The 10,000-nt window shown below is 47.3% G+C and overlaps 1 pseudogene across 1 annotated transcript; it reads left to right on the top strand.

The window, feature by feature from the left end:
• Positions 1–5,169: 5,169 nt before the first annotated feature.
• LOC311367603 (protein FAM163A-like) lies at positions 5,170–7,085 on the top strand (annotated as a pseudogene). The gene is made up of 3 exons: positions 5,170–5,262; positions 6,438–6,862; positions 6,957–7,085. The product of its transcript is annotated as a protein FAM163A-like (transcript).
• Positions 7,086–10,000: the final 2,915 nt, after the last annotated feature.

The raw sequence follows: 10,000 nt of genomic DNA, 5'->3' as shown, positions 1-10,000 counted from the left end.
CAGTGCCGCCTTGGAAAGAATCGATTTCTGAAGACGCCTGGACAAAGCAGAGAAGGCCATTCCTTGGAGGAGCCCTCATAGAGGTGCTTCATGTGCGGGGCGTTGGCCGGTGAAGGGACCGCTCGTTATGGAACAGAGGCCGCCCAAAGCAAGGCGGTTATGAGAGACATTAAGCAGGTGGTGTAATTAAATAAAGTCACCCCTGGGTGATTGTTAGGCTTTGGGCAATATCCTCCTCGTTTGATATTCACACACCGGCTAATAGCGCCCTTTATCATCTATAATTTGCTCCGAGGGGCGATCATTACATAAATGTACCCCCATGGCTTACAGCAGCCTCAGGATGGTCCACCTCAGGACCATAACAACTTTTTATGGTTTGTCATCATTCCAGGGTAAACCCCTTGGTCCTCGGTGGAGTCCTCTGCAACCACCACGCAGCTCCTTAAGCCAGGGTGGCAGCGTGTGCTGTGTTTAGGCCTGGTTCTTGTCAAAGACTGTGGATGGGCCATGCTACTGCCAACAATATCTGCCATGGCTCCTGATTTGGAAATGTAACTTCTGCGTTTTGATTTTGAGTGAGTGTAGAGTGAGTATAAATAAGTCGCTGACTAAACACACTTTGAACACACACACACACACACACACAGACACACACTCACACACACGCCACCTCTACCCCCCCCGGGGGAACCACCACCATCACACTTTTCCGGATTAAAACCTACAACCTCGCTGGTGTCACTGTGGTGTGTGTGTGTGTGTGTGTGTGTGTGTGTGTGTGTGTGTGTGTGTGTGGCGGTGTGTGTACGAGTGCGTGGCGCCTCCCACTTTGACAGTTCAGGGGTGTGAGAGTAGGGTTCCCGTCATGTCGGGTTCCCCCCCCCTGGATGTTTTCCCTCCCTGCGGGGCGAGCGAGAAGCTGTCAACAACCATTACCTCCTGCAAGCCGTCCAGTCTGGCAAAGTGTCTGAGCGGGGGAAGAGGAGGTGTGTGTGTGTGTGTGAGTGTTTATTGAAAAAATATATGTATTTTCTGGTCCCTCTCCTTTACACTCAGCTGTGTTGTGAATAATTAATAGTGTTAGTCGCCTCCCTGCGATGCATCTCCAACACTAATCTGATTATGTCTGAACATGTTAGCTACTGCTTTTAGTGTGTGCGGGTGTGTGTGTGTGTGTATGGGGGTGTGTGTGTGTGTGTGCCTCGTGTGTGTGCGTGCATGAGTGTGTTCATATGTGCGTGTGTGTGTGTGTGTGCGTATGCATTGTTGGATCAACACCAATTAAATCTTTTAATATGAGGCATTGAAATTGCAAAACATACAGGCAAAAAACACAGGAGATGTGTCAGACTGACTTGATTGATTAAATGATTCAATCTTGATCTTTAAAAGATGGTGGTACCGCCATCTTTATAATGTAAGTCTTGAATGAGGAGGACTTTTATTTTGCAGTACTTTGAGCATCAGGCCTTAGGCTAGTGTTATGTCTTCCTATCGATCCACCTAGTGAACGATGTGGCTCTGTGATTGGATTAGAACCCTGGCCTGTTTTGAACCTTGAGGGGGTGGATAGAGAGGTGAGGTAAGGGAGGAGAGAGAGAGAGAGAGAGAGAGGACGATGGAGAGGGAGAGAGAAAGAGGATGATGGAGAGGGAGAGAGAGAGAGAAAGAGAGGAAGACAGAGAGGTAGAGAGAGAGAGGGAGAGAGAGAGAGGACGATGGAGAGGGAGAGAGAAAGAGGATGATGGAGAGAGAGAGAGAAAGAGAGGAAGACAGAGAGGTAGAGAGAGAGAGAGGTGGGGGAAGGGCACGTAGATCTTTGATTGTGTTTGCAGACAGGTTGGGAGAAGCAGAGAGAGTCTAATCCATGCTAACTTCATCGAGGACCCCTCCGGATATCCGTAGCAACAGGAGCCGGGCGTATTGTTTGGACAGGCCACCCGACACAGTAATTTCCTGGGCTTCGCCTCCAAGATGCTTTAAGGGGTGGTTTATGGTCCAAAGATTAAAGCTGCCCGTCCTGAATGATAAACAGTCCCCCTGCGTCGCCGTTCTGGGGTCCAGGGCCTCTGAGATCCAGCTCAGTAGTTTGAGCACATACACAGACACACCTTTTCATGAAGGTGTACATAGCATAAAATAACGTGAGGTCCACCAAAAGGTTTAATTGTGGATGAACTAACTATATTATAGTATATTACAATATTTCAGTGGTATCATACTATAATAGTTGCTATATATCGCATTTCTACATTGATCTACCTCACTCCTGAATGTGTCTGAGGTCTGTTAGACAACACGGAGCCATGCTGATGTGTGCCGGGCGCTACAATCAAGGCTCGGTGCTGTTCAGTCATAGCTTACCAACAAGCCTGCAGGGCCTATTTTTGGTTCCAGGCAATTATCCACAATGCCGTGTGAGGCGTGTGTGTCCACCGCAGGCCCTCAGACTGGAGAGGGAATGATTGAACCAGAGTCATCGTACGTCTCATTTCAGGCCAAGGAGAATTAAAAGCCCTTAAGTTCTCATAAATAACCGCACACGGTTTATTGTGTGCTAAAAAAATGAAATTATACAATTTATATTTGGAAATGGGCTGTGGAAAAGTGATGCATAGACTGTATATTCCACACCACTGCCTGCAACAAAACAACAATAGTGTTTCTATACGCAATTATTACAATAGTCAATAGTCACATTCATATACTGTAGCATTGTCATTGTTTATTGATTTGTTATTGGCAGATGATATGTTGATTATCTGCCCTTAGTTTCCCCTCTGCTATATCAAGTCTCTTCAACACACTGAAGTTTGATGAGATGTTTTTGACTACAGTGTATCGAATAGCACGACAGAAGCATCCTGAACTCAGTTTTGGGTTACGGTCAATTTGTCTTGCTCTGTTTGAGTTACAGTCGAGAGTCACGAAAGCTACACCAACAGTGTCCAATACGATACATCCGTCTAACTGGTATAGGAAAATAAAGGTTTTTAATACCTTATCTGTTTCTCTATTTAACATGAAACTGGTTCCTCCCTCACTCTTTTCATATCCATCCTTATCCACTGCCTACCTACCTCATTCTAATCTTCACTATTAAAATGTATTTTTTCTGTGATTGAATTCTTTGGGTTCTGTATTCTATAAAGATGAGGTATATTTATGGATTTATTATGTATTTCCTTTTGTTAGATGTCCACAATTCAACGTCCACAGCTTCAATGTTTCCTTCTCCAGCCCTAGAGTTAAACATTTTGAGTGTGATGACTGATGTGCTGTTTGGAATAATCAGAAGCCTTTGTTTGAAATAACAAACGCAATAAAGTGAGGAAGCCTGTATAGCACGATAACAACTTAGTTTGGTCTCCTGTAGCGACGAGGTTAGAGGAAAATGTTGTTGTCGTTTTTTTGTTTTTTTTTACATCACAGCACCGCCAAGCTCAAAGACAGATTATGAACCAAACTTCTCTCTTCATCTCAGCAGGTAGCCTCCTCCATGAACAGACTGAGCCCGGAGGAACACGATAATGCCCGTTGCACATGCACTGAATGAATCAACCCACTGTGTACCTGGCTGTGTTAATCTGGTTTCCCCGATGCCCGATGTCAGTCACGTGTTTACGGCCGAACAGAGCACCCTGGTACCCCAGCCTACGTGGTCACGCCGATATCGCCGTAGCGACCTTACGCGTCGAGTGCTTGCACGTCTGCGGAAACACGCCCAGTGTCGCTTTCAAACGTTCTGTCCCTTGTGTAAGCATCGCTCGGAGAAACGCGCCAGGGCGCCAGTTCCCCGTTACACTATCTTTTGATTTGTGGAGTAAATTGTGTTACATCCTCCTTTCCATGAGCTCATACAAAGCCGTCGCTCGTCGTCCGAATCACCGCTGAGGGTCCCTCACCCCTGTGTCCACTCTCTCCCCGCCGTCGCGCTAAAGGGTCTGCTTCGTCGTCATATCCCTGATGTCCCTACGCTCTCTCATGGGACGTTTTATTCACAGCTCCTTACCCGCCCCTCCCCCTCCATCCATCCTCATGTTCCCTCCTCTGTGCCCCTCTGTTGCTTCACGTAAGGTCTACTGCTCTTTCCATCCTAGTCATACATATCTAATGTATGCTGAACTCTCTCTCTCTCTCTCTCTGTCTGGTTCTCTCTCTTTCTCTCTCTCTCTGTCTCTTTCTCTCTCCCTCCCTCTGTCTCTGTCTCTTTCTCTCTCTCCCTCTCTCTCTTCCACTTTCTCTGTCTCTCTCTCGCTCTCCCTCTCTCTCTGACTCTCTCTGTCTTTCTCTGTCTTTCTCTTTCTCTCTCTCTCTCTCTCTCCCTCTCTGACTCTCTCTGTCTCTCTCTCTGTCTGTCTCTCTCTCCCTCCCAACACCTGTGTTGGTACCTGGTTGTGTCTCAATCTGACAGCAGTCTATAATGTGAGTGGCCATTGTGGGCTGATTCTATTAGCGCCCTCCAAACTGCTGGCTAATCCAATGAGTGTGAGTGAGGCGACGCGGGGTTATAATCCACTTAATGAAACCAACCCGACGCCGGGCCCTCAGTGTCCTCGTTAGTCTCCCCCTCTCCTCTCTCCCCCTCTGTGCCCGGTGTCTCGCGGCCCTGTTTGTTTGTTTGGAGACTGTTCGACCATCTCTTCTCCTTCCACATCTTCCACTCTGCGTTGGCCCGCTTCACTCCTACAGTGCTTGTCCTACTGTATCTTCTCCCCGTCTCTGTCGTTGTAGCTAATTGCTTGAGTGGAAAACTAAGCGTGGAAGGAAGTCAACGTTGTGGTTGGCTATTTCAAAGAGCCTCGTAGGAAATGGCTTGAGATTCATGGAATATTTAATGTAAAGATGGGCAACTTGGAAAGAATTCAAAAGCATACTGGGACAATGATCCATTGTTTTGTTAAAGCAAAGATGGAGCAGCATTTGAGTATGAAAAACCTGTACAAAAAAGTGCTTTTATTTAACTCAAGAATTTTGTATTTGTCTTTCCCTCCTTCCCTCCTGTCTTTACTACCTTTCATTTTTCTCCTTCTTTCCTTCCTCCTCTCTGTCATTATTTTTCTCTCTCTCTCTCTCTCTTCTCTCTCTCTCTCTCTCTCTCTCTCTCTCCCCCCCCCCCCCCCCTCTCTCTCTCTCTCTTCAGGGTGTTGATGGAGAGGCATTCGAATGACAGCCGGGACTGTGGTGATCACTGGTGGTATCCTAGCGACCGTTATCTTATTGTGTATCATCGCAGTCCTGTGCTACTGCAGGCTGCAGGTAAATACAAACATGTGGTGTTGCATGGGTGTGTTTCGCCATTGTCAAGGCGAGACCATTTTGTTTTTATCGCCCTTAATCACGGTTCTGGTCTTAAAGGGGTTCACAGGCCCTGGTTGATGTCAAAGGGGTTCACAGGCCCTGGTTGATGTCACCATCCTAACCCAGCGGCCCCAACCAACAAGGAAAAACTTGTTTAACTATCAAGGAAGAAACCTTGAGATGAAACGTAGAGGGGTATTGAGAGAGACTGATACTGCTTGACTCACTCATAGTAGAGTAGGGGGGCGGGGGGGCTGAGGTTAGGAGTGCAATGGGTGCATGATGGACATATATAACAGCAAGGCATGTGAGTGTTGTTTGTTTTTGTTGTCATGCAACATGAGACTGATATTGTTTGACTCACTCATTTCAAATTACGAGCCCCTTCGATCTTCTAAACGAGTTGCCAGAGAGTGACAGAGCTCAGATGGGCCAGCTGTAGTGGGACTTTGGTAATCATTTCCCCTGCAAATATTACTCTGAAATAGCATGACAAGGCAACTGGGAGGAAATGGATGCCCTTTATTGAGGGCTGGTACAATCAGATGTTTAGAGATTGAAAGAGACTTCAGTGGGGAAAATTTGCCACGTATGCATATTCAAGCAAAAAAAAAAGATTCATAGGATTAACTTATAGCTTCTAACATAGGCATATGTGTTGGTTTGTCGTGTAATATTAGTGGGAGAATATGAAGATTATCCCGTTGATATGGAAGGACAAAATAGTATAAATGGTTCTAATAATCCTACCTGCGAGGTTGCAACTGCAAAGAAACGGAGGCAAAGGATAAACCAATAATTGTTGTATTTGTGATATCTGTCTCTCTTCGTCCTTGTAATATCCTGCTCCTCTCTTCCTCCCTGTCCTTCACACTGCGCCCGCCCTCCCCCCACTCACCATCTCTCCTCTGCATTGATTCACCTCTGGGTTTTCCTACATTTAAACCCTCCATTACTTTCCCCTCCATTCTCTCCCTCCTTCGTTGCCCTTTCCCCTCCATCCATCCCTCACTCTCGCTCTGCCTCGTCTTTTTATGTCCTTCCCCGTCTATTCCCCTTTCGTCTTCCTCCCATCCGCTCCCTCCGCTCCTCTCCTCCCTCCTCCCCCTCTCGTCCCACCGGTGACCCCCCAGTACTACTGTAAGAAGGAAGGAGGAGTCGGAATCCGAGGAGGAGGAGCCCGACTTCGCGGTCACGTCCCGCCTCCCGCCGGTCCACTCCAACCACAACATCGGTGGCGGCCGGCGGCGGGCCGCCTCCTCCTCCGCCGTGCCCAATGGCCCCGCCCTCTTCTCCACGCCGCCGCTCGCCCCGAAAACTGACACGCTCGCAGACCATCTGCCCGTCGTGCACGCACTATGAGCTGCCCTTCTATCTGCAGCCCGCCCCCCCGGCCCCGCCGCAGCCACAGCCCCCGCCCCAGCAGCAGCTGCTGCTGCCCCAGCACCACCTTCAGCTCCACCAGCAGCAGCAGCAGCAGCAGCTGCAGCTGCAGCACCACCCCAGCCTCTGCCCCACCACCCCCTCCCCCAGCACACCTACCACCAGCCGCCCCACGGTCAGAGGACGGAGGTGGGCTCAGGCCACGAGCGCCGGGAGCGCGGGCACTCAGCCATCGGGGCCAGGCAGCGACCTGCAGTGCCCGTCAGCAGTCCAGCTACCGCAGAGGAACGAGACCCCTGCCCGTCAGCCTGTCCAGCTACCGCAAGAACCACCTGACGCGGGCCGTCACCATGAGGGACATGTTCACGCGCAGCTGCAGCATCAGCACCGACGTGTAGGGGAGGGGGGGGGAGGTTGATGGTGCAGGTGGAGGTGGTGGAGGAGGTGGAGGGAGGCCTGATGGGTTTTTGAAGCTGGGTTCTGGGGGGGACTTGGGCGTCTAGGGATGGCTGGGTGGGGGTCTAGGTTGGGACGTGATTGGTTCTGGGTAGGCCCCCTGTTGGCGGTCTGGCCTTACTGTGCTCAGAATTTAGTTTTCGCAGGAGGGAACTGACTCTTGCGATACAGGACAGGCCAAGGCGTTGTTTTAAGCAGTAAGAAATAGCAGGAATTCCCACCTTCAGATGAAACGTACGGTTCAGAGTGGAGACATAGGGACCCTGAACTTTGAATGCTGTTCCGCTCTGAACAATAGTTTTGTATACATCATTTTGAACTGGGACTGAAGGGTCCTACTTGAGAGGAGGAGTGAAGCCAGAACGCTATGACGGCCAAACGGAGAGGAATCGACCCAGGATTTGTGTCTGTCACTGCTGGTTTAGATTAGACCATCTATACCATATATAATACAACAAAACAGATTTATTAAAGGTAATATTATATTGGTGAAGTGAAGGAACCAACTCTGTAGCTGTCACCTGACTGAGACCACCTAAATCAACCAATCACAGGCCATGATATATTGTGACATACTGTAAAGGGCTTACCAAGAATAAACAAAAGGAATAACTCCAAACGATATGAACTCTTCTTGTAGGTACCACCATTTGCCAAACCTGATTTCTAGGTGCCAAACCGAAGAATTATGTGTACGTGTGTGACTGTGTGTGTGTGTGTGTGTGGTTGGTTAACACAATTGCCACTTTTTTCTTGAACTTGAATTAAACTTATAATGCGCCTTTCATTGGGACCAATCTCAAAGTGCTACAGGCAAGAAGATGTTGCTTTGCTACTGAACCTGATTTTGGATTGCAATAACATTTGAGATATTAATGTAATAGGGTGAGTGTGTGTGTGTGTGTGTGTGTGTGTGTGTGTGATTGTGTCTTATTTATAAATGTGCCAATTTACCACAAATTAGTGCTAACAGAGTGTGGGTCTAATCCTAACATATGTCAACGTTAAGCCAGCCTGAATACAGAAAATATTTTGCCGTTATGTCCTCTGACATAACGTGACAAATAATAATTATAATATTATTATAATTATTGTTAAAAGACCACTTGAGGTATAAGTACAACACACACACAACAGCAGAAGGTTTATAGAGTGATGCATTTTAGATGTGATGTATTATCATTATCTTGTTTCAGTTCCGATTGTGGACCTCTCCCACCATGGATCTGGCTGTTTCAGATTGATTGAATTACAGATTCATGGGATGTGAGATTCATTTTCTTTTTCCAAAGGCTTGTCAATGAATATTTAACAGGCTCGTTGCATACGGCTCCGCGCCCTCGACTGACGGCGAAGATCTGGACATCTACACTTTGTGGACCTCCTTGTTTTATCATTCGGAGATCGGCTAGCGCGGCCTGGCCCGCGATGGATGGCACTCTGACACAAGGAAGCGATGGCCGACATTTACGGCGCCGCGCGGGGACACATTAAATGAGTGCAATTATTTATCGCCGGGATATAAACGGAAAGGGGAGAGTTGCTGATTGGTTGGTCAAGGTGGGTGGGGGGTCACATGGTGCTGATTGGATGTCTGGCGGGTTTTTATTGTCGTCCTTGTATTGAGTGGTGAACACCGTTGTTGTCTAACTGCCTCTACACTTCAAAGAAACAAAACATGCCATCTCTAACGGCGACGTTTCCAACCCTACTGTGTGTCTTAAAAAGACCCTTTAGGTTCCCTGAGAAGGAACCCAATGACACGCTTCTATAGTCGTACAGCACCTTATAGACCGGCTCTATACATTAACACACACACCTTGGTCTTTATGACAGAACAAAAAAATACATTCTTGTTTTCTCCCTTCTCTCCCTCCATCTGTTTCCATGTAGGTCTACAAGGTATATTTATTACATTATTAACATACGTTTTTTTTCCTTTCTTTCGGTTTTGACATGTATATAAAAACGCGAAACCCCACACCTAGACGACACACACACACACACACACACACACACAAAATGACGGTATGCTATGCTATACTTAGTTTACTTCTTGAAAGTCATGTTATGTGACAGCTGCACAGGAAATGTAGTGCCATAAAGGACGACCAGAGAGATATATTAGATACTATAATAATAGTATTATTAGTGCTCATTATGTCGTTAATAAAATGCAGTGTTGCTTTTATCTTGACAGTACATTATTCTTTGCGTTTGCTTTTGTTCCGTTGTGGTTCTCTGTTACTTTGGACCGTTTTTCTTTCCTCTCGGTCTCCACGGTAGAGAGCAGCAATGATGCCATGGTTGTTCTAAATGTATTATCTAACAAACACACGGTTACTAATAAAAGGATTTGAAACTGTCGCGTGGGCGCCTGATTCCATTCCTGACTTTCGGATTGACAGCACAGATGACCAATCACCACGCGGCATCGCGACACATCTCACCTGGCTACGGCTGAACGAATGATCCGTTTATAATATGTCTCACCCTGACTGGTGAGACCTCTTGATATCAGGGGTGGCTCTCTGACATCTTACTATGGGTGTGCACTGTACTGGTAAATGGTGCACAACTTCCCACTGGCTGCCGAACGGACCTTGTCCGTGTGTAATCATCAACATTGGATTCAGCTAAAAGCACGCTACAGTAGCTCTGGATTAGGCCATGAGGGTAGCTCGTATATATTCATCGCAGTATAGATTTTAGGGCTGCATGTGGGTCTTTAAACGGTACTTGCCAGGGTGCATAGTGCATACATGCATGTAGTGCTAATATGAATTATTTGGCTGCTGAGTTTGAGATGTTTGGAATAAAATAACTGGTTTAAGCTGCACCTTCTACCTACACCTAC

This window comes from Micromesistius poutassou, assembly GCF_964030765.1.
Source record: "Micromesistius poutassou genome assembly, chromosome: 22".
Classification (NCBI taxonomy): Eukaryota; Metazoa; Chordata; class Actinopteri; order Gadiformes; family Gadidae; genus Micromesistius; species Micromesistius poutassou.
Note: the sequence above shows the minus strand (reverse complement) of the source record. Positions and strands in the feature narration are given on the sequence as shown.